This window comes from Pelodiscus sinensis, chromosome 2 (assembly GCF_049634645.1).
Source record: "Pelodiscus sinensis isolate JC-2024 chromosome 2, ASM4963464v1, whole genome shotgun sequence".
NCBI classification, from domain to species: Eukaryota; Metazoa; Chordata; order Testudines; family Trionychidae; genus Pelodiscus; species Pelodiscus sinensis.
The window spans coordinates 125013847-125039103 of NC_134712.1; the positions used below are offsets into that span (position 1 = coordinate 125013847).

General features: G+C 45.0%; 1 long non-coding RNA gene across 1 annotated transcript; it reads right to left on the reverse strand.

The window, feature by feature from the left end:
- Nucleotides 1–16079: 16079 nt before the first annotated feature.
- Nucleotides 16080–22156, reverse strand: LOC142826778 (uncharacterized). The gene is made up of 3 exons (XR_012901014.1): nt 22009–22156; nt 21314–21394; nt 16080–17365 (listed from the first exon to the last, which is right to left on the reverse strand). It is a non-coding gene; the product is annotated as an uncharacterized LOC142826778 (long non-coding RNA).
- Nucleotides 22157–25257: the final 3101 nt, after the last annotated feature.

Here is a 25257-nt window from a genome sequence, read left to right on the forward strand (position 1 = left end):
TAATAAGCCCAGTGTATACTTAAAGTTATTCATAAGAAAAATGGAGACAGAAGCCCAGCAGCAGAGTGGGGGCTGTCCTGTTTATTGCGTCGAGTGTAACATGTATGATTACCTGCCCTGTGGGCAGTTGGTGTATGTGTGCACCTGTTGCAAGGAGCTCCTGACCCTCAGAGACCAAGTTCAGGCTTTGGAGGCCAGGGGGGCTGAACTGGAGAAGCTAAGGGAGGTAGAAAGATATGTTGATGAGACTTTCCGGGACACTGTAGTACTATCCCACCTCCAGACTGAGAGCCCCAGTGTTCTTAAAGAGGATGAAAGTCTCAAGGGAACAGAGCATTCAATGGGAACAGAGGGAAACCATCCCGTAGTTGGGACCCTCCTTCCAGAGGATGTTGCGGTATCCTCTTGCACCGAGGATATCTCTGAGGGGGAGGGAATGCTAGTTGTTAGGAAGAGGCAGGTGTTAGTAGTGGGTGATTCGATCGTTAGAAACATAGATAGTTGGGTTTGTGATGACTAGGAGAACCGTATGGTCACTTGCCTGCCTGGTACGAAGGTTGCGGATCTCTCGAGGCATCTAAATAGACTTATGTGTAGTGCTGAGGAGGAGCCGGTGGTCGTGGTACATGTAGGTACCAATGATGTAGGGAAGGGTAGGAGAGATGTCCTGGAGGCCAAATTTAGGTTGCTAGGAAAGAGACTGAAATCCAGGACCTCTGTGGTGGCATTCTCAGAAATGCTTCCAGTTCCACACACAGGGCCAGGTAGGCAGGCAGAGTTTCAGAGTCTCAATGCGTGGATGAGACAATAGTTTAGGGAAGAGAGGTTTGGATTTATTAGGAACTGGGGACACTTTTGGAAGAGGGGGAGCCTATACAGGAAGGATGGGCTCCACCTAAACCAGGGTGGAACCAGACTGCTGGCACTAAACATTAAAAAGGCCATAGAGCAGTTTTTAAACTAAGAGATGGGGGAAAGCCGATTGGTGCGGAGATGCACGCAAATCGGATGGAGACTTCTCTTAGAGGAGAATCCACTGATAGAGATTCTCTAAGCTGTAGTCAGAAAGAGAGGAGAGGAGGGGAGAGGACAAACCATGGGCCAGAGCAGACAAACAACCGCGTATGAAGGAATCCAGTGCATCAGGGAAAGGCAGACAAATAAGCAGTGGCAAATTTCTAAAGTGCTTCTACACAAATGCTAGGAGTCTGACTAATAATATGGGTGAATTAGAGTACCTGGTATTAAAGGAGGAGATTGACATAATAGGCATCACTGAAACCTGGTGGAATCAGGAAAATCTGTGGGACACAATCATACCGGGATATAAAATATATCGAAAGGATAGAGCAGGCCGGGTGGGTGGTGGAGTGGCACTGTATGTGAAAGATAATGTAGAATCAAATGAAATAAAAATATTAAAAGAATCAACATGTTCAATAGAATCGCTATGGATAGTAATTCCATGCTCCAATAATAAGAAATTAGCAGAAGGAATATATTACCGACCACCTGACCAGGACAGCGATACTGAAATTGAAATGCTGACGAAGATTAGAGAGGCTACCAAAATAAAGAACTCTATAATAATGGGGGATTTTAATTATCCCCATATTGACTGGATACATGTCACCTCAGGAAGAGAAGCAGAGATAAAATTTCTCAATGACTTAAATGACTGCTTCTTGGAGCAGCTGGTGCAGGAACCCACAAGGGGAGAGGCAATTCTCGATTTAGTCCTGAGTGGAGGGCAGGATCAGGTCCAGGAGATAACCGTTACAGGACCGCTTGGGAATAGTGACCATAATATAATAATATTTAACATTCCTGTGGTGGGAAGAACACCTCAGCAGTCCAGCACCCTGGCATTTAAATTCAAAAAGGGGAATTACACAAAAATGAGGAGGTTAGTTAAACAAATTAAAAGGCACAATGACAAGAGCCAAATCCCTGCAAGCTGCATGGAAACTTTTTCAAGACACCATAATAGAGGCCCAACTTAAATGTATACCCCAAATTAAAAAACCTAGCACGAGACCTAAAAAAGAGTCACCGTGGCTTAACCACCATGTAAAAGAAGCAGTGAGGGACAAAAAGGCATCTTTTAAGAAGTGAAAGTCCAATCCTAGTGAGATATATAGAAAGGAACATAAACACTGTCAAATCAAGTGTAAAAATGTCATAAGAAAAGCAAAAAAGATTTTGAGGAATAGCTAGCTAAAAACTCAAAAAGAAATAACAAAATGTTTTTAAGTACATTAGAAGCAGGAAGCCTGCTAAAAAACCTGTGGGTCCCCTAGATGATCGAGATATAAAAGGAACAATCAAGGACAATAAAGCCATTGCGGAGAAACAAAATGATTCCTTTGCTTCAGTCTTCACGGCTGAGGACGTTAGGGAGATTCCCAAATCTGCACCGTCCTTTGTGGGTGATGATTCTGAGGAACTGTCCCGGATTGAAGTGTCATTAGAGGAGGTTTTGGAATGAATAGAAAAACTTAATGTTAACAAATCTCCGGGACCGGATGGCATTCATCTAAGGGTTCTAAAAGAACTCCATTGGGAAATTGCTGAACTATTATCTGTGGTTTGTAACCTATCCTTTAAATCAGCTTCCATACCTAATGACTGGAAGGTAGCCAACGTGACACCGATAGTTAAAAAGGGCTCTAGAGACAATCCTGGCAATTACAGACCAGTAAGTCTAACTTCAGTACTGGGAAAATTAGTTGAAACAATAGTAAAGAATAAAATTGTGAGGCATGTAGAAGAACATAATTTGTTGGACAAAAGTCAACATGGTTTCTGTAAAGGGAAATCATGTCTTACTAATCTATTAGGGTATGTCTACACTACAAAGTTAGTTCGAACTAACGGACGTTAGTTCGAACTAACTTTAATAGGTGCTACACTAGTGCTCCGCTAGTTCGAATTTGAATCGAACTAGCGGAGCGCTTAGTTCGAACTAGGTAAACCTCATTTTACGAGGACTAACGCCTAGTTCGAACTAGCTAGTTCGAACTAAGGGCTGTGTAGCCCTTTAGTTCGAACTAGTGGGAGGCTAGCCCTCCCCAGGTTTCCCTGGTGGCCACTCTGGCCAACACCAGGGAAACTCTATGCCCCCCTCCCAGCCCCGGACCCCTTAAAGGGGCACGGGCTGGCTACGGTGCCCGTGCCAGGTGCAAGCCTGCCAGCACCCAGCTAGCAGACCCTGCACCTGGCACGGCACAGAGCCACCCACCCGATGCCCCCCAGCCCACCCCCTCTTGCCGGGACCAGGCTGGCGGCTCCCGGGAGCTTGCCCTGGACCGCAAGAGGCGGGCACCTTCCTGGGCTAGTGCGGACATCGTGGAACTCGTCCACGATCTCCGCACTAGGCACAGGAAAGTGGCCGTCTAGGGCAGGAGAGCTGCCAGCCTGGCCACCCAGGACCAGGTGTGCATGAAAATCAAGGGGGTCCACTGAGACCCCCGACACTGAGCCCTGAGCTTACAATGGCCGTCCTGGGTCAGACCAAAGGTCCATCTAGCCCAGTAGCCTGTCTGCCCACAGCGGCCAACCCTAGGGACCCTGGAGGGGATGGACCGAAGACAGTGACCAAGCCATTTGTCTCGTGCCATCCCTCTCCAGCCTTCCACAAACTTTGGGCAGGGACACCACTCCTACCCTCTGGCTAATAGGACTCCATGGCCCCAACCTCCATCACTTTATCTCACTTCCCTTTAAACTCTGTTCTAGTTCTAGCCTTCACAGCCTCCTGCAGCAAGGAGTTCCACAGGTTAACTATTTGCTTTGTCAAGAAGAACAACTTTCTCTTACTAGTTTGAAGCCTGCTACCCATTCCTTTCCTTTGGTGTCCTCTAGTCCTTCTTTATGGGAACTCAGGAAGAACTTTTCTGAATGCACCCTCTCCACCCAACCCCTGTTTTAGAGACCTCTATCCTGTCCCCTCTCCGTCTCCTCTTTTCTAAGCTGAACAGTCCCAGTCTCTGTAGCCTTTCTTCATCTGGGACCTGTTCCCAACCCCTGATCATGTTAGTTGCCCTCCCCTCTCCCAGCCTCTCTCTTCCCCTCTCCCACCTCCTTTTCCCAGTCTCCCCCAGTTTTTTTCAATAAAGACAGAGTCAATGTTGGAAGAAACGTTATCTTTATTTTGTACATCAATAAGAAGGGGGGCTAGGGAAGGGTAAGTGGAAGGAGGTGAGGGAGGAATGGGGTACGAGCCCCCGATGGGGAGGACTGGGCTGGCTCTGCGGGCTTCTGGGGGTGGAAGCTCTCCTGCAGCCCCCCAATTACTCCCTCTCCCCAGATGGCAGCCTGCGGCAAGTGCAGCCGGGCTGATGGCCGAGTGGTGTGATGTGCCCAGTGTGGGCACTCAGGGCACTCCAAGCCAGAACTTCTTTGCAAGCGGGGCACCCCTTAGAACTGTGTGTCCAGGGTGGGGGTCGGGACCCTTTAAGCGCAGCCCTCGGCTAGCCTGAGACAGCATCTCCATGCTCTAAGTCCTCCTTTTATGCCCTGCCGGCACTGCTTCCGGCCATCCTTAAGCCCTGTTCAGAGTCCACTCAATGTGGACTTACTAGTTCGAACTAGCAAAACGCTAGTTCGAACTAGTTTTTAGTTCTAGATGCGTTAGTTCGAACTAGCTTAGTTCGAATTAACTAATTCGAACTAAGTTAGTTCGAACTAGCGCTGTAGTGTAGACGTACCCTCAGAGTTCTTTGAAAGGGTTGACAAACATGCAGACAAGGGGGATCCAGTAGATATAGTATACTTAGATTTTCAGAAAGCGTTTGACAAGGTCCCTCACCAAAGGCTCTTGTGTAAATTACATTGCCATGGGATAAGAGGGAAGGTCCTTTCATGGACTGAGAACTGGTTAAAAGACAGGAAACAAAGGGTAGAAATAAATTGTAAATTTTTAGAATGGACAGGGATAACTAGTGGTGTCCCCCAAGAGTCAGTGCTGGGACCAGTCCTGTTCAACTTATTCATAAATGATCTGGAGAAAGGGGTAAGCAGTGAGGTGGTAAAGTTTGTGGATGACACCAAACTGTTTAGGATAGTCAAGACAGAAGCAGACTGTGAGGGACTCCAAAAAGATCTCACCAAACTGAGTGATTGGGCAACAAAATGGCAAATGAAATTTAATGTGGATAAGTGTAAAGTAATGCACATCGGGAAAAATAACCCCAACTATACGTACAGTATGATGGGGGATAATTTGGCTATGACAAATCAGGAAAGAGATCTTAGAGTTATGATGGATAGTTCTCTGAAAACTTCGACACAGTGTGCAGCGGTGGTCAAAAAGGCAAATAGGATGCTAGGAATTATTAAGAAAGGGATAGAAAATAAGACCCAGAATATCTTACTGCCCCTGTATAAAACTATGGTACACCCACATCTTGAATACTGTGTACAGATGTGGTCTCCTCACCTCAATAAAGATATTTTGGCCTGGGAAAGGGTTCAGAAAAGGGCAACTAAAATGATTAGGGGTTTGGAATGGGTCCCATATAAAGAGAGGTTAAAGCGACTGGGACTTTTCAGTTTAGAAAAGAGGAGATTGAGGAGGGATATGATAGAGGTCTATAAAATCATGAGTGGTGTGGAGAGGGCGGATAAAGAAAAGTTATTTATTAGTTCCCATAATAGAAGAACTAGTACGGCCATTCTTATGTTCTTATGGTCCTAAGCCAGTTTAGAACACACCACAGTCTCCTGGGAGAGTCAAAACCTTTCTGTTCAGTGGTGGGATCTGACACAAGATGTTTTATTGGGATGTCAACTTGCTGCCATTCAGCTAGCCATAGTTCCTTAACATTGGCCGTGACTTCCTTCGCTCATTGCTAGGCAGGCTTGTGTGGTTTTAGATGCGATGTTGGAGGCTGATTGAGATATTTCTGGATGGGAAGAGATTGGCTGCTGCGGTTGATATGTTAGTATAGTCTGAATTCTTGTTCCCGTCGACGGATGCTTGGTTGTGGCGATGTTTGCCAGTGGCAGTAACCATTCTATATCAGTGGGCTGTAAAGTTCCCGCTATCACTTGCATGGCACTGTTCTGTTGAGTGACAACTAGCTTTGTGTGGGCATTTTCTGGCCATACAGGAGAGCAATATTCAGCAACAGGGTACACCAGAGCTATTGCTGAGGTCCTCAAGGTGCCTGCTCCAGTTCTTCAGCTGGTTGCTGCGAGTTTTCTTAGGAGTTTACCACGCTATTTTAATTTGTTAAATTTGTTCTTAAGTTGAATTTAGTAATTTTGAAATAGTTTCCTAGTGAAGACATGGCCTGATATAAACCCCTTCTAATACATGAAATGGAAAGGCGTGGATTATGTCAGACAACAGTCTTGTTCCTTCACCTGGCATTATGCAAACCAGCTTAAGGTGACTTCTTTGCTACTCAAGTCCTTGCGCTTCAGGGCACAAGCGGACAGCAGTAACTAGGGCCCCTCCAAATAACTTTTCACTACACGATAGTGTTGCTCCAGTAAGTGTACCATGAGAGATTTCTTTCATCATAAGAAGCACTTGTCACTGTTCCCTGTCACAGATAAAATGTAACACATATCTCAAATGCAGGTTGTCTATTGTATGGCTATTTCTGGGTTTCAGAACTTCCCCCTTTGATGCTAAAAAAAGTCTGTGTAATTTTGTTTTAAAGTTTCCAATCACAGTTCCATGCACACTGATAATATTTGAATGTAGGGAACTTAGGTAGAGTATAATTACTCAAATTAAAATCTGTCCAGGGCATTGAAGCAAAGACTATATATATTACAAAGAGTTTGATGGGATTGTTTATGATTGTACATTTTCAGGATTTCAGCTTTATTTCATCAGAAAGTATTGCTGAAGGCACTGCCTGTGTTCTATAATACTGAATTTACTGTGTTCATCAATACTATGTTCTACACCAGTGGTGCACAACCCATGGGTTGCGACCCCTCTGGAGGTCGTGGCAGTCTTCCTGGGGGGTCGCAGAGCCATGCCAGCTGCCATTTTGTTTTCCCAGCTCGGCATTTAACTTACACGTGGCGAGGACGGGGGAGCAGAGTGGCGCTTTGGCACTTTTTTTTTTTTTTTTTTTTGCTGAACAAAACATGTTCCTGGCCCTGGGGGTCATAAATTAAAAAAGGTTGAGCATCACTATTCTATATGCTATTCATGGTAGATAAGAGTTCCGCCTATTAAATTCCTATTGAATCATAGAACACTAGAACTGGAAGGGACTTTGTCAGCACAATATACGATTGCATCTCTAACACATCTACATTTTAACCTTTAACGTAGTTGTTGTAGATAGCCAATGTTTCTGGATAAGTTCTGTATCAAAGAATTCCTGTTAAGTTTCAAGAAAGTTGCTAGTAATCTGAATACAGGCAGTCCCCGGGTTACGTACAAGATAGGGACTGTAGGTTTGTTCTTAAGTTGAATCTGTATGTAAGTCAGAACTGGCGTCAGCCGCTGCTGAAACTGATCAGTTTCAACCGCGGCTGAATCTGGATGCCAGTTCTGACTTACCTACAGATTCAACTTAAGAAACCCAGGCGTCCCCAAGTCAGTTGCTGCTGAAACTGATCAGCGGCTGATTCCAGGAAGCCTGGGGCAGAGCAACTCTGCCTCGGGCTTCCTGTAGTCAGCTGCTGGTCAGTTTCAGCAGCGGCTGACTTGGGGACGCCTGGGGCAGAGCAGCTGGGGTGCTGCTGGGTTGCTCCAGTAGCGCGGCTCCTCGGCGCTACTGGAGCAACCCAGCAGCACCCCAGCTGCTCTGCCCGAGGCGTCCTGATTCAGCCACTGCTGAAACTGACCAGCAGTGGCTGAATCAGGACGCCTGGGGCAGAGCAGCTGGGGTGCTGCTGGGTTGGTCCAGAGCGGCGCTGCGGGACCAACCCGGCAGCCCCCAGCTGCTCTACTCCAGGGGTAGGCAAGAAAAGCCTTGTCTGCTGGGGGGGGGGGACACTAGCTGTACCCCCCCCCCAGAAGACCAGGGAGACGGGGGTGGCGGGACCGCCCAAGTCCTCCACGGCTTTGCTCCGTCTCCCTGGTCTGCTGACCTGGGAGACACGGAGCAAAGCTGCAGAGCACGTGGGCATTGGGACAGTCCAGGCGCACCGCGGCTGTCCCACTGCTGGTGTGCTCCGAGGCTTTGCTCCCCATCTCCCTGGTCTGCTGGTCAGACCAGGGAGACGGGGAGCAAAGCCGCAGAGCATGCCTGCAGCGGGACAGCCCAAGCGCGCCTGGGCTATCCCGCTGCGGGTTTGCTCCAAGACTTTGCTTCCCGTCTCCCTGCAGACTATGGAGATGGAGAGCAAAGCCTTGGAGCACGCCCACAGCGGGACAGCCCAGGTGCGCCCGGGCTGTCCCGCTGCGGGCGTGCTCCGTGGCTTTGCTTCTGTCCCCCTGGTCTGCTGGGGGGGTCCAGCAAAGCCGCTGGACCCCCCCCCCCAGCAGACCAGGGAGACCAGGCGAAGTTTTTTTCGCCCCGGAGGACACAGGTGGCGACCCGCCGCCCGTGAGCTCCGGGGCGAGAAAAGCCCCGTTCGTAAGTGCGGATCTGATGTAAGTCGGGTTCGCGTAAGTCGGGGACTGCCTATGGTGATTAGGTGTCTATTCAATCCTCTCCAGCATTAATTTTTATTAGTGTTGAGTGTGAAGGGAAATCCTGTGCCTTAGTCTGAATTTTAAGAAAGTTGGGATCTGGATTCAGATACATATGTGATTCAGGCTCTGGGCTGTACCATACAGAGGATTTTGGAAATGTACAAGTGTTTTTTTTTCCTTGATCCTTACTACAGATTATATTAAGTTGCTATTATTTGAAGTAGAGAACTGTCTAATTTATAAGATATAATTCCTGCTGCCTTTCCTTCCATGGAACAGAAAAGGGTGAAGCTTAGTCTTAGAATCCAAAAGAAAAAAAGAGAATTAGGGTCTCCTGCCAAAGAAAAAAAATGGATTTTAATAGGCCTGAAATGCTTTATGATTTATCATCTTCATTTTTTTTTACAAAGTGAGACTAGTGCCCTTTAGAGGCAAAAATTTACCATTTCTTTCATTAATTTTGTAATGCAAATTTTGACCTGGAGTGAAATTCTGAGTTTCAAAAAAGTGCCCTAAATATCTTTTTTGCTCTTTTTACCTGCAAAAACAATCAATGATTTTGTTAGAGAATAATGCAAAAAAAAAAAAAGAGTGTGTATTTGCAAAAGCATTGGAGAGTGGAAGGAGCATGTTTATTCCACCAGTTTTACTAGTACAATTCCTCATGTTCTTCAGTACCTGAAGCAAACAGGAAAGTATCTACAACAGTAATGTGACTATTTGAAAATGCCTAGCCACACTCATAAGAGCCATCTTTCTACAAATGCAGTGAAAACATACAGTTATATTACTATTTCTTTTTTTTAATCACTTCCTGTACCAGGCCTTCGGTCAAGATGGAATCAATGTAGAAGTATTGGTAAAAGCCTGGTGATATGAAAGTAGCACATTTTCATGTGACTCAAGTTTGTGGGTAAGCTAAGGTTCCCTATTGCACAAACCTTTGGCAAAAGTGCTTTGTGAAGTAATACCATAGATATTCATTGAGGATGTAGTAGTGCACTATCATCTATGTAAAAGCATTTGACAGTAGCTTTGGGGAAATTTCAACGATAATTTGCTTTTCCTCCCCAGGAAGATGAAAGGTTGCAAAACTAGCTATTATATGGGAAAACTAAATGGATGAGAGAAAATTAGCTATATAATGTAATCTGGCACATGCTCAAGAAGCTACGTTTCCACACAAAAAAATCTATATTGTTAATAGTAACTAGAATGTGCCTTACAATAACAAATTAATGTTTTAGTGCAATGAGGGCATTATGTCAATCATATGTGCTTAATATTCTGTGGCAATGACAGCATAATCTTTTTTTGTACTTTGTCTGCCTTATAAGTGGTGTTCTTTCATAAAAACAAAATCTGAATTCATCTTGAAATGTGAATAGCTGAAACAAGTCAGAATGCTAATGAATTTTAAAGAACAAAAAACCTTGTTGTATAATAATGTTAAGTGAAGCAGTTTTACCATGAAAACGGACACTTGAACAAAGGGTTTCCTACCACTCCTGTGATCTTCTTGGGTCCAAGCAGATAGTCAATATTTGGGACCTTGCAAGATTGTTTCCATTAAGCAGATGAATAAATGTTACAAGTCAGGTATATTTTTTGGTGCTATCCTGTTTACTTACAAAAAACATACACACTGTCTTGTTACTCTGAACAAAGTAGAAACAAAGAGCAGACAGCTTCCCTGCTCATAATTTCCAAGTCTGCATTTCCAGCCACTGCTGAGATGCAGGGAGCTCTGTCTCTGCTCCCCTTTCAGTGTTGTTCTCATGACTACTTCTCTCAGGGTACGTCTAGACTACAGGGTTTTGTTGACCGAAGTTTTGTCGACAGATTCCGTCGACAAAACTTCTGTCGACAAAGCACGTCTAGACTACATCAAGCCATAGACAAAACTATTTGCTTTGTCGACAGAGAGCGTCCAGACTGCAGGGCGCTCTGTCGACAGAAGAAAGTACCCGGAACTGCTTTGCCAGGTCACAGAGGCAGCATGTACTTCCTTGTTCTGCTGCCTGCACTTTGCAGAGACGCATGCTAAAAGGGCCACCCCCCTGACTAACCATTGCTCTGCTGCTGCAGCTGCCTAGAGGGATAGCAAAGGTTCTGCAGTGCCTGTTTGGAGTGCCCTGCTTCCTGGCACAGCACAGCAGTGTGGATTTTTTTTTTTTTGAAGGTTTTCCTAACCTTTCTTTACCATGGAGCGAGAGCTTCCCCTGGCCAGGCGCTGACCCCACTCCACGGTGCTTCAAATGCTGCTGCAATTGCATGAGACTATCATGCTGTTAATGCCTGGTCTGGAACCTGAGCCCAGACTGGAGACCCTCCTTCAGGATGCAGCAGCACTGTTCCTGCCTCCGAAGTACGGACTGGTGGGACCGGCTCGTAATGGAGCAGTGGGATGATCAGGCTTGGCTCCAAAACTTCAGGATGCGGAAGTCCACCTTCCTGGAGCTTTGCAACTGGCTTGCCCCCGCCCTGCAACGACAGGACACCCACCTGCGCCCTGCCATCCCACTGGAGAAAAGGGTAGCTATTGCCCTCTAGAAGCTGGCCACTCCTGATAGCTACCGGTCAGTGGGACAGCAGTTTGGTGTGGGGAGATCTACTGTTGGTGCTGTGTTGATGGAGGTAAGTCCCTTGGGGATGGGGGGAGGGCAGTCCGTAAGGGGAGTGTAACCGAAAAAGGGTGGGTGGAGGGCTCCTATGTCTTACACCATGATACTACTGGGAGCAATCACTGGGCGGGGGGGTTCTGGGTTCTTGGGGGGGGGGCGGATGGTCGCCAAAGGACTTGGGCAACCCCTCTGACTTCATAATCTGTGTTTGTTTGTATGTGTCTATTTTTGCAGGTGGTGAGGGCCATCAACTCACAGCTGCTGAATCGGATTGTCCGCCTCGGAGACCTAGACACGATCATGGCTGGTTTTGCAGGGCTGGGATTCCCAAACTGCGGAGGAGTGCTCAATGGCACGCACATTCCCATCCGTGCACCACCCCATCAAGCCGCCCGGTATATCAACAGAAAAGGGTACTTTTCCATTGTGCTGCAGGCCCTGGTGGACCACCGTGGACTATTTACGGACCTGTGTGTGGGGTGGTCGGGCCGGGCACATAATGCTTGGATCTTCCGCAATTCACACCTGTACGAAAGGCTGCAGACAGGAACCTTCTTCCCCCAGCGAACCTCTGCTATCGGGGACGTAGAGATGCTGGTCTGCATTGTGGCCGATGCGGCGTACCCCCTCATGCCCTGGCTTATGAAGCCATACACAGGGCATCTGACCCCGAACAAGGAAGTGTTTAATGTGCACCTGACACGCGCCCGTTTACAGATAGAATACGCATTTGGCCGGTTGAAGGGAAGGTTTAGGTGTCTGCTAACTCACCTTGACATGAGGGAACACAATATCCCAGAGGTGGTGGCAGCACGTTGCATCCTCCACAACCTGGTGGAGAGCAAAGGGGAGGCCTTCCTCCCAGGTTGGGGGCCAATGGCTAAAGTGGAGGGCAGGAGATTTGCGCAGCCTCGGACAGCTGCCGTGCGCCAAGCCCATCAGGCGGGGGTTCGCATCCGGGAGGCTCTGCGTGAGCACTTCTCAGCTGGAGGCCTATGACTCCCCAAGGTATCCCCAATGGGGTCTATGGGCCTCCCCCCCCGTCTATGGGCCTCCGCCCATCCCAAAACCTTCCCTCCCACAATCCATCCCTGCATCAGCCTCTGAACAGTTAAGGCGCACACACCATGTTAAACATTAAAAATATGTTTATCAAGGAATAACGTTAGAATTTAGATCTGTTATACAAAATAGAATTGTTCAACAACTGTGAAAAATGAAGTTCTTTTTTTAACTAATAACCTGTGTTTATAACTGTGGTAGGAGGGGGGAATTTCAACCTGGAGGGAGGGAGGGAGGAGGGATTTCCAACATGGAGGGAGGGAGGGAGGGCAGACAACTTAAGGGTAATGGCTGAGGGAGAAGAAGGGGGTCAGAGGGGGATGAGGGAGAGGACGGGGGGGTATGAGGGGGCTGGAGCTGGATGGTCAGGAGGAGTCCCCAGGGGGAGAGGGCCTGGCACAGCCAGGGACTCCCAGACGGTGGCACACATTGTGCTCCACTCTGGGAGGAAGTCCTGCAGCAGGCGAGTATGCCACCGAGCCTCCTCCCTCGCTCTTTCAGCCATGGTCTCTTGCATTTTGGCCATGGTCCCCTCCTTTTTTTCCATGGCCTCCACATGGCTCCTCAGGAGGTCATTGTAGATCCTCCAATGCCTGCGGGTGGTGTGGGACCGGGTGGGTGGTGGCACAGGAGTTGCTCGGTGGACAGCAGCAGCAGGTCCGGCTGTGGAGAAGAAGAGGGAGAACCGATCAGTGTTAGCAATTCACACATAAGTCCATACAACAAGGGATGGGAATGTTGTTACTGGTAGGCCACGTCTGGCCTTGCCAGCCGCCTCGGCTGCACAGGGGACCCGTTGTGGCTAGGACAATGTCCACCTCCACCCCCTAGATCCTCCCGTTCTCCACTGTGGCCATCCAGGCCAGATCAGTGTGCAGCCACAGTAGGACAGGGGCCTGCTGCACCTTGGGTCTCCCATGCCCCCCACCCACATACCCACCATCTGCCCGCCTGCTTGTACATGCACAGAGAGATGCAAGCTGTCCAGGAGGGAGGACCAAGATGTGAACACTGCTCTGCATCCTCTCTGCTCCCACCTCCCCTGTGCTGTGTCTGTGACCCTGCCTGCACTCACCTGATGTTCCTTCTCCTGCGTCGGAGGGTGCCTGCGAGGCTTCCTGCAACTCTGGGACAGGCTGCAGAGTCAGGATCAGGGTGTTCTCCATCTGTTCCTCCTCCTTCTCCTCCTCCACATCTTCCCTGGTGACCTCCTGCCAGCTCTGCTGCACTGGTGTGTGCAACCCTGTCTGCACGAGCACTGGTGCAGACATAGGTTCCTGGCCTCCCAGGATGTGGTCCAGTTCTTGATAGTAGGTGCAGTGCACTGGGGCTGCACCTGAAGCCGAGCTCTGCTCTCGGGCCTTCATGTATTCCTAGCGAAGTTCCTTCACTTTGGCCCGGACTTGTTGGAGTGTCCTTGGGTGGTGCCCTTTATTGGCCAGCCCCTGAGCCATGCGGCCATAGATGCTGGCATTCCTGCGCCGGGTGTGCAGGGCCTGGACTGCTTCCTCCTCCCACCACAGTTCAAGCAGGGTCAGGACCTCTGTCCCTGACCAGGCTGGGGCTCTCTTTTTGTTGCCTGTGGGCACCAGGGCTGGCTCCTTCAAAGGTTCTTGTGGGCCTCGTGGCACTGGAGCTGCACACATGGCCACGTGCAGGTGACGCTGGGAGAGGTCTGGGCTGACAGGCTCTGTCTGTGGCCAGCTTCCTGTCACAATGCCTGCCAGGGATGTCTGTGCCTTTAAAACATGCTACAGACAGGAACAAGAAGAGGTTTTTCCTGAAGAAGGACTGTCCAGCAGGGGGCTTGCCTGGATGTCTTTTTCTGTCGACAAAAGAAACCCCTCGTCTAGACTGCCCTTTTTGTCGACAGAACTCTGTTGACAAAGACGTTATGCCTCATAAAATGAGGTTTACCAGCGTCGACAAAACTGCAGGCATTACCCTCGACAGAACTCAGCGGTAGTATAGATGCAGGTATAGTTTTATCGACAAAAGTCCACTTTTGTTGACAAAACTCTGTAGTCTAGACACACCCTCACTCTCTGGTCTAACAGGGTATGTCTACACAGCAACGTTATTTCAAAATAACTTTGTCTGCGTCTACACATTATTTGGAAATAATATCAAAATGCTGTCAAGCTGAAGGATTTCTTACTCTGATTCCCTCATTGTACATGGAGTAAGAGAAGTCGGAGGAAGAGTGCTCTATTCTAAATAAGTGCTGTTTAGATGCTCCCAATTTTGAAATAAGCTGTTTCAAAATAAGCTACACAATCAACGTAGCTCAATTTGCATAGCTTATTTCGAGTTAAGCCCTGCTGTGTAGACATGCCCCGATGGTGCTTCTCAGAAAGGGGTATGCAGAGGTCTTGCAGGGAGTACATCAACTCATCTAAATATTTGCCAGTGAAGTCAGTACAGAGCTAAAATTTAATACAGACAATGACTTGTTTATACCGCTTTATGTACTATCCACTGAAATGTAAGTACAATATATATATATATGGTAAATGAGTAAATAAGCAATTTTTAATAATAGAGTGCTGTGACACTAGTGCTTTTATATCTGATTTTATAAGCAAGCAGTGTTTATGTGAGGTAAATCTTGGTTTACACATGCCAGATCAGATTCCTGTAAGAGGTACAGGCAGTCCCCGGGTTACGTACAAGATAGGGACTGTAGGTTTGTTCTTAAGTTGAATCTGTATGTAACTTGGAACTGGCGTCCAGATTCAGCCGCTGCTGAAACTGACCAGGGGCTGACTACAGGAAGCCCGAGGCAGAGTTGCTCTGCCCTGGGCTTCCTAGAATCAGCCGCTGATCAGTTTCAACAGCGGCTGAATCTGGATGCCTGGGACAGAGCAGCTGGGGCGCTGCCGGGTAGGTCCCCGCAGGCCACACCTCGGCGCTGCGGGGACCAACCGGCAGCACCCCAGCTGCTCTACCCCAGGCGTCCCCAAGTCAGCTGCTGCTGAAACTGATCAGCGGCTGAATCAGGAAGCCTGGGGCAGAGCAGCTGGGTTGCTGCCAGGTTGGTCCAGTAGCGCTGAGAGCGGCGCTGCGGGACCAACCGGCAGCGCCCCAGCTACTCTACCACAGGCTTCCCGAGAAAAGCCTGGTCTGCTGGGGGAGGGGCGCACTAGCTGCGCCCCTCCCCGCAGCAGACAAGGGAGACACGGTGCAAAGCCACGGAGGACCCAGGAGGGGGGACCACCCAGACGCGCCGCGGTCCCGCCGCCCGGGTCCTCCGTGGCTTTACTCCATGTCTCCCTGGCCTGCTGGGGAGGCCCCCAGCATACCGGGGAGACACGGAGCAGCTTTTCTCACCCCGGAGGACGCGGGCGCCGGACCGCGGCACGTCTGGGCGGTCCCGTCGCTCACGTCCTCCGGGGCGAGAAGAGCCCCGTTCGTAAGTACGGATCTGACATAAGTTGGATCCGCGTAACCCGGGGACTGCTTGTACTGTAGTCTGGAAAGTTTGAGAGCCAGCGATTTAACATACACACAGTTGCAAAAAATCTTTTATTTCCTTGGAGATTATTTACAACCTATCCCATGAAACCCAGCAGACTGTTTAGTCCAGCTCAGCTTTCTGTTCTTTCCCACTATCACTAAATAAAGGGAATTTAATTGTTCCTTCTAATTTGCCTGAAAGAAGGGTATTTAGTACATCCATAGGGTTTAATGAAATGTGACTGTTTATTGATTAGTGAAGACACATTTGATGGTAGCCATTGACACTGTCTATCTTAATAATATATAGTCCTATTTAAAAGAAAGAACACATTTTTCACTCAATTGAAGCTGCTTGGCATGATGCAGTTAGAGGTATGTCAAGGCCCAGAACACACAAGAACTCTCACTATCTGAAGTGGAGGTCCCGGGAAATCTGCAGCTGGACCTTAAAAGTTTGAAGGGTTGCACACACCAGAAACTAGAGGTGGTTTTAGTGGGGAAGTAAAGGAAAAGTGAAAGATCAACTGGAGGAGCAATTAATAACGATGGTAAGAAGGGGACCGTTGGGAGGAAAGATGTAGGATAGGAAGTGACATTTGAGGTAGGACTGGCATCCGCTGAGAACTGCTTTGGCTTGAAGCTCGTCCCCGGGATACAGAAGATAGGTCTGGAGACCAAGGAGACCTGGATTCTATTGTGGGGTGGATGTCACAGCTACAGGCAGAGTTGCCCTTGATTGTCCTTTAACGGTTCAGCAAAGGCACTATCTTCTAGCTTCCTAACCACTGCCTTTCTGGTAGGAGACTAGCACCAAGGTCGCATTTGGCTGAGGTATTTCCAGGCTCCACAGTTCCCTGCCTTCACTATGTTACTCTCGGCACAGATAGGTTGCCTAAGGACAGCTGCTTGCCTTCTCTTCAGAGGTGATTAACAGGTGTAATTACTACAGTTATAAGTACCACACAATTCTTTCTATCCAATTTTATTCTTATGAGGTATTATAAAGAAAACATTTAAATCAATACAAGAACCTACATACGTACTAATAAGCTTATCAGTATCCACCCCAACCTTAACATAGACTCTTGCAGGAAAAGTCCCTCATTTCTCTTTTGCTTACAGGTTCATCACAACTTCAGCTTAGAATAAGCAAGCAGTCATATGAGGCTTCAGTGGCTCTCTTCCTTCAAACCCTGCTGTAAGGATTGAGGTCCTCTATGGAAAATGTAGGAAGGCCATAAGCCAGTATAAAAACAGGTTATTTATCAAAACCCTTTCTTTCTCTCTTGGTCCCAGGAGAATCCAGTTTGAATGGGTATATATCACCCTTTCCAGGATGGTGGTTTCTCTGGAGATTTTACAACTGAGTGAAGTTGCCTAATTGGTTCCTGATGCTCTCCTATTTAGCCCTCCCATTGAAATATGTAAAGTTCCACAATAACACATACACAAGTGCATTTACATACAATGGACCCCCAAAACAATTAAGCTAGATCAGTAAAGTTTAACTTAATTCAATAAAGTTCATTTAGGGAATTGTGAATCTGTCACAGGGGATGCTGCCACAGCTACATAAATTGTTTCACCTCTCCATGCCTCCATTTCCCACCTGTAAAATAGAGAGAGAAAATGTTTTGAAGTTCTTTGAGGTACATGGATAAAAAGATTGGACAACTGCAAAGAATTACTATTAATAAGTAAGATCAGTCTTGTGCCTATCTTAGTCTGGAGAGCATAGGTAGGGTTTTTCCCCCCTAAATTTTGTTCTCAAATAACACAGTACTGAAGCTTTTATTCCAGGGGCAAAATAATGAAATCCAGAATATTCAATTGCTTTGTTCATGTCCTGGGAAAAACTGCTTCTTTCATTATAATTCTAATTGCTGCCTATTTCTCTTTAGATTGCTTCATTGGCAAGAACTTGGATGGTGTCTGTGTAAGCATCTTCATCTGTTCCTTACCCTCCATACCACATCCTTGCTGACATTCCCATGTGATTGAATTTGCAGGTGTGGTCAGGACATTGGTGGGAGAACAGATATTTCTAGCTTTGGAATTTACTCTATCTGCAGAGCCTACACTTGTTGGCAAAGGCAGGATGTAAGACTTCCTTTAAACAATAATTTGAGCATGGCGCAAAGGACATTAAAAAACAATGGATTGGGGGAAAGTAATTGCTAGTATCTCCTATAGAACCGTGTATTTTTTGTCCTAATTAGACTGATTAAGAACGTTAGCTCTTGTGACTTTGAGTGTCATGATTCTTGTTTTTCTTACAGCGCCAGTGATAAATCACATGAGAATTTCACCCTACTTTCCCTCCTTTTTTCTAAATGAAATTTTCTGCATTTAAAATTATGCTTATTTAGAAAACTTTGGTAGGTCACATGGTATAATTTCAGTTCCATGATGGGGTGATTATAGCTCATAAAATAAGAAGAAGGGTTTGAATGAGGCACAACTGTTTTCACGTGGGGAATATGTGTCATTTCAAGGAAAGGAAGTCATTCAGAGATGAGCAATTGATCATTAGGATTAGAAAATTTTAGGAAAATGTAAATGTTTTCCTTTGTAGGCAATACAGACCTGACCCAAAGCATGAATAATAGAAAATTATTAATCTGTTTTAAGATTCATTGACTGAGCATAGAGTTTAAGTGTAACTTTCTCTACTCATAGTCACATCATTTAACTATCTGAATATGCATGTTTTATTTAGCATGAGCATTCTCAAACCTATTCATTTTTAAAGTTCAGCAGCTATTCACAGAAAATATTTTGCAGTACTGTATTTGCTCAGGTCTAGTTTCTAATATCCAGGTCTATTGATTTTTACATGACAAATATTTAAGTTGATTTCTCATAACAAATACAACTACCTTACCTTTTAATTTGAATATTAATTATTCTAACTATGTAATATGTGCAAACACATATTCCACATAGCAGAAAATGTAGGAGTAGAAAACCCCCAAAAAAGAAAAAAAGAGAATTATATTTGCATTGTTATATTTCCTTTGATTCCTATTTTTGCACTGAATGAAGTTGAAGCATCTGATCATCTTGAATTGTATTTATTCCACTTTCATAAGAAGATGATACTGATGGCTATGTGTCATTTTCCCTACATATCAAGATAGCCTTGATATGTGGGGTATACATATCAGCGCTCTCTTGAATCAAATTTAGGGACAGCTCGAAATACCTTGCATTGCTCAGATGTATACCTCATTGTGTCTTCAAATCCTGAATAGGCCTGATGTTCTCTCTTTGAGTTTAGTGAAAGTTGAGAGTAGAGAATCTGTCTTTAATGATATTAAAGGTGACCTAAAGAAGTATGTGACAATTTTTCATTAAAATGCTTTCCCTCCTCCCTTTTTTTTTGGGGGGGGGGGGGGAGGGAGGGTCTTACATGTCTTGTTTTCCTGTTAACATTCCAGAGACTGTTGTTTTAAGTTTTGGATGTGAACAGGGCATTCTCTTGGACTCTAAAGATATGTCTACACTGTAGTTAGACATCTGCAGCTGCTCTGTGCCAGCTGACTTTGGCTAGTGGGGTTTAAACCATTTTATTGTGGTGTAAACATCTGGGCTTGGGTTGTAGTCTGAGCTCTGCATCATCCAACCTCGCAGCACAAACCAAAACTTCCATACTCCTTATTCTGAGCCCTGAAAGTCCACGTCAGCTAGCATAGGACAGCCACAAGTGTCTAATCGCAGTGTAAAAATACCCTCTCTGAAGCCTAGGGACAGTGGAAGAGCCTTCTAGTTTTAAATCAGTTCTTACCTCTTCAGAAAATGTATTTGAAGTTGTTTTCACTCCATTGTGAGAGGCACTGTGATGCAGTGCACTCAGCACAAGACTGTAAATCCTGCTCCCTCACACTGATTTGCTGTATGACCTAAGGCGATTCACTTAGACAAAAAATGTGTGTAGGTTTATGTCTAAAGATAGACACTTAAAAACTATTCAATTTTGGAGGTGTTGGACATTTAGAGTTCTCACTGACTTCACCGGGCCTTACAAATGCACAAAAAATGAATTTTTGGGAGCAATGTCCCAATTTAGGTTAAAGTGAAACACTACTAATTCTGGCACAGAAGCTCTGGAAGAGAAAATGGGATTGGAAATAGTTATCCTTTATTATGCACATGATGTGTCATGGAACAGATTGGTTGGCATTTACCACATATATCTAAAGACTATAATTTTCAGTGAGATTGCCCTCCCTTTTCTTAATCCAAATCCATGTCTGTACCCTCCCTCATGGAATTCCACCTTCCCATGCTTTGGAGGAAGGAGGAAAACCATCTTGATTCCTCAACCCTCCCATTACAAACAAGATTAGGCATTTTTTTGGGGGGCGGGGAGGCATGAGGGTGGGGCCCAGCTTTGTTCTGCCAGAAGTTTGGGCAGAAATTAGCTCATTTAGAAGATGAATGGGAAATCACTGTTGGTAATGTGTACAGTGTTCTTCATTTTGTTTAGTAGAGATTCCCTAGCAGTTGGGGCTCTATTATCTTTTCCACCAGTATTCCCCAGAAATCCAGGATATGGAAGCAATCAGGGAAGAGTCTGATACCGTGACTGCAGTAGATGTAATTTGGCAGGGATCAGAGCCAATGCAGAGTGGCCTCGATTCAAAAGGACCTGGATTCCTTGAATCCCTGGAGCAAACCCTCATAGTCTAAAAGAGTATAGTTAGCAAGAGAGAATTCTACATGTACCCCACGATCGAAAAAGAGAGGTGTTATTGAAGTGATTGTTTCCTCTGAAGCATCCACACATATGTTCTTTTCCTTAGGAGAAGATAGTACAGACCATAGATTTTATTTTCAGTTCTACTCTTAAATTTCTTAAATCCATAATTCAGCTATTTTTATACATCTCTGCTATTATGTTTTAATTTAAATCCCTAAAATCCTATCCGACCTCTTTACATTCAACAGCATGCAATATTTTGCAGTCTTAGTTGCAAAATATATCTGTGGTCTGAATTAGTAATAGGGCATTCAATCAACTTAGTAGAAACTCTCACTACACAGAATATATTAAAAGGATAAAAACCCAATCGTTTAATTTCGTCTGTAACTTCTTGCTTCATCTCTACTTTCAACCAGACCGACTGCCAAATAAAAAATTCTCAATTTATTTGTTGGCCTATGTAGTAGGGATTGGTAACTGGAATGTTTGTGATGTTCATGTTTTTAAGAATTGGGAGGGGGGAATTCAGTAACAATAACAGTAACAAAAACAAAAGGAAGGAAGAAAAAAAAAACCTCGAATTCCCCTTATTGATTTTTGAAAAGCCATTTGAGGAACATTTATTTAATGTTAATCATACCCCACAGAGTTACAGTTACTATTATTAGAGCACTTTATGGATTGCATTTAGATGCATGAAGCATTATGTACATGAATTATCCACAAGAGAGCATTTTATAAATTCAAGTGATGGGAGAATGCAAAAATTTACTATAAAAACAAAGTCTTGTATTGGAGGTGGAAAAATCTGTTACTATTCATATTCCTGTGAAAAAACACAAGAAAGCCTACCCATTGCAAGCCTTCAGTTTCATGCTGGGTCACCATGTTACGTCAAGTGAGAAATGAGCCATGGAAAGATATAGGTATCGTCTGAGAAAAGAACAGAAGTTATGTGTATATAGCTTTCAGTTTTTATTAGGAAATGGCATTTCACTTTTGTATACTTTTTTTCAGTTGGCATTCAAAGTAATAAGAGATCCAATTATTAGGAAAATATATTTTTTGCAATTTTAAAACAGTTAAACAGCTGAAAGTTGACATAAAGGACATGATTCCAGATACATAAATAACATAGCTGGAATTGATAAACCATAAGCCAAGTTTCAGCGTCATTCCCATAGCAGGAGATTGACAGAAGAAATGCTAACATCAACATCCCTTACTGCTCACGATTTCAAGAAGTATCATGGTGAATGGGGCCACTCTCAATGTTCGATTTAGTGGGTCTGTAATAGAACCACTATATTGAACGCTGGAAGATCATTTGTCACAGAATAAATCTCCATGACAGTGAACATATGCCCTTCGGTAAAAACCCCATTAGCAGCTTTTTTCTAGTAGTAATAATAATAATAAAGAAGGTAAAATGACAAAAGGATTAAATGTGTGCAATGTTGCTGTAGCCATTTTTGTCCCTGGATATTAAAGAGAGAAGGTGTATCAGGTAATATAGTTGGTCCCATAAAAGATATTACCTCACCCACCTTGTGTCTCTTGTCCCCACCTTGTGCATAAGGGGACTGTGATGGCATTCACATATCGAGGCCTCCCCAGCCTTGGAAGACAGTGGTGACCTGGCTGCTGTGATGGCTATGGGGTCCTGGGTGAGTGACACACTCCATCTAGGCTCCTTCGACTCCTGGTCATCCTCCTCCTCCTCCTCCTCCTCCTCCTCCATGCCCTGGTCAGAGCCTTCTGCCCCAGGGTCAATGACCACCTGGGGGGCACAGACCATCTGGCCCTTCAGCATGCAGTCCATGGCATCAAAATAGGGGTAGGTATCTGGGTCTCCCCCTGGTTAGGAGCTGTCCCCTGTGGCCCTGGCGTAGGCCTGTGTAGCCAGACAGGAATCCCCACCTGTAACATCCATCTTGCTTGCCTGGAGTACACAGGACACACACAGAGCAGTAAAATCAGCAGAGTCTTTGAAGCCTTGACAGGAGGTCCGAATATGCTAGCTCACGGTGACCATGGATGGCTGTAAACAGAGATACGCCAATCGCTGACCTTGAGGCTGTGAGAACTGCCTTGGCTGGCACCTATATTGATACAAACACACAGCCGTCCACGTGGGGGAGGAATCTCCCGCCCAGTAAAGAATGTCCAGTACTTACAATTTAGTTATCTCTCTTGCAAGTGTAAAGTAAGTTGAAACTCCCTTAAGAACTGGTGTCATAAAGACGGACCAACAAAATGTGGCATCTTAGATAAGAAAGAGGATACGGGCCCCTATGGGTATAAAGATGGGTCCAGCAGCACACTTACTCTGAGCGTCAATCTCCCATCTATCTGCTGGTCAGGTTAGGTGATTGGCCTTCTGAGGTTCCACCGGGACACCCACCTCGTATTCGTCTTTCCTAGGAATTGAGGGACCGGCCCTGGCCTGATACTGGCGTCGAGAGGCACAGAAGGGGGTAAAAATTGTACCTGGATGTGTCCTTTGTCTAAAGTGTACACATAGACTTAGAGATCTTTAAAGATTAAGCTGTCACTTGGTACCATTATTTCTATTTTCTATCTTTATTTTCTTTGTAACCATTTTTTAAGATCTATATTTGCTAGCAGTTAAGAAATAGAGCAATAGCCATTGTAACCATATGATTTATAAGCTTCTTTAATAAACCTGTAACTGGTTAAGTTTTAATCTGACTACTTCAGAAGCAGGCAGAGCTGGGCATTTGGATCGTGTCGCCTCCAGGGGACAGATCCCGTAGGGTGAGGGGGTTGGTTTGGTTTCGTTTGGTTTTTTGTTTGTGTGGTCTGAAGTAGGAATATTTTGGAAGAATATCACTCATTAGTTTTTCAAGTTAGATCTCTAATGGAATCCTGTCTGTTGGAAAGACCTCTTTAGGTACATGAATATTGCTGATACATGGATAACCAGGATTCACTAGAACACACAAGTATCAGTTCTAGTTTTAAAAAATAATGAAAATGTCTTCTGAAACTTTTTTTTTAGTTGAGCTACCTTTTACTACATTCATCTAAACAAAGATGCATCAGGATGCATAGATTTACATTAGCGATAACTTCATTTTGGCTAGTTTCTAATTGGATATTTTGACCACTTTTCAAATGGTCAGACATTAGAATGAGGATGGCTTCCTATTTATCTTTTTATATCTTTTGGACATCTGTTTCTGTGAAGCCATCTAGTTTAGAACTGGACTGTTGCAAAATCAGGAGCAATAAATACTCAGTGTTTGAGCATTTTTGTGAGCTTGTGAAGTTTGCTGTCATTCTGTGTATATCTTGTTAGGATTTGGAAAAAGACATAGCTGAAAAACTTGATTAGAGATTTATGGAATTGACATTTAGCTCAACACAAGTTTCTCCACATGAAGCTTTTTGGATTCTTGCCAAAGTGATTTGTCAAGGGCTTCTTGAGATATTCTGAATACCAGGATATTGCTAGAGAAGCTTTTAATTCCACAGATGTCTTGCAGAACATTTTACACTGTTGTTCTGCATTTGAGTTCGGTTTTGTTTTCTAGTGAAGGTCTGGGGTATTTGAATATCTAGTTATATTTCTCAACTCTGGAGCAAGACGAGGCCAATGATATGCAACGTATTTCTGGTTGGAGAAAAAATTGACTCCATTTGGTTTACTGAATGTGTGTGAGAGATGTCACCATTGAAGTAGACACTCTAAAATGTTGTTGCTGACAAACTATATAGAATCCTGGATTATGAAACCAGTGCTGGATTTATATACAAGCTAAGTAAAGTACAGATGATTGGGGGTCTTTCAATAAGAAAAAATAGTTGCATCCTCACCTATGTATCAGTAAATATGCAAATATAAAGCTATATTATTTCCACTGTGTTAAATGAAATAGATATGATATGATATGATATTATAATTTATGCTTTCTGTTAAAATAATACATATTTTGTTAATGCTATAGGACCTTTTACATTTGACATAGCTTAGGACCTCAGCATGTCTTAATCCAGCCTTGAACATAATTGTATCTGGGGCTTGTAGAACAAATGTACTCAAATTTAAATAAAGTATTATCTTGAGTTGTCTGTTAAATTTTACTTACACTTCTTACTATATACACAAATGCCGAAGAGGCAGTCAATAGCTTCACCTATTTGGCCTTTCTTGGGTTCTTGCTAAGGAGTATTTACAACTTCAAAAATAAGTTCACGTGATTATTAAATCCCTACCTTTCAAGTAGTAGTTAACATCTTCTCCCAATTATCTACTTGAGCATAATTTAAATAAATACTTTGTGTGAAATCATTTATTCTTCTCCATTACTTCTAATAAACAAAAACATACTATGATGGTTCACTCCCCACCCCACCATGCTTTATGAAATGGACTTACAGACATAAATGTAAATAACTGAGGGTATGTCTACACTACAAAGTTAGTTCGAACTAACGGACGTTAGTTCGAACTAACTTTCATAGGCGCTACACTAGCGCTCCGTTAGTTCGAATTTAATTTGAACTAGCGGAGCACTTAGTTCGAACTAGGAAAACCTCATTTTACGAGGATTAAGCCTAGTTTGAACTAGCTAATTCGAATTAAGGGGTGTGTAGTGGGAGGATAGCCCTACCCAGGTTTCCCTGGTGGCCACTCTGGCCAACACCAGGGAAACTCGTATGCCCCCCTCCCAGCCCTGGACGCCTTAAAGGGGCATGGGCTGGCTATGGTGCCCGTGCCAGGTGCAAGCCTGCCAGCACCCAGCCAGCAGACCCTGCACCTGTCACGGCTC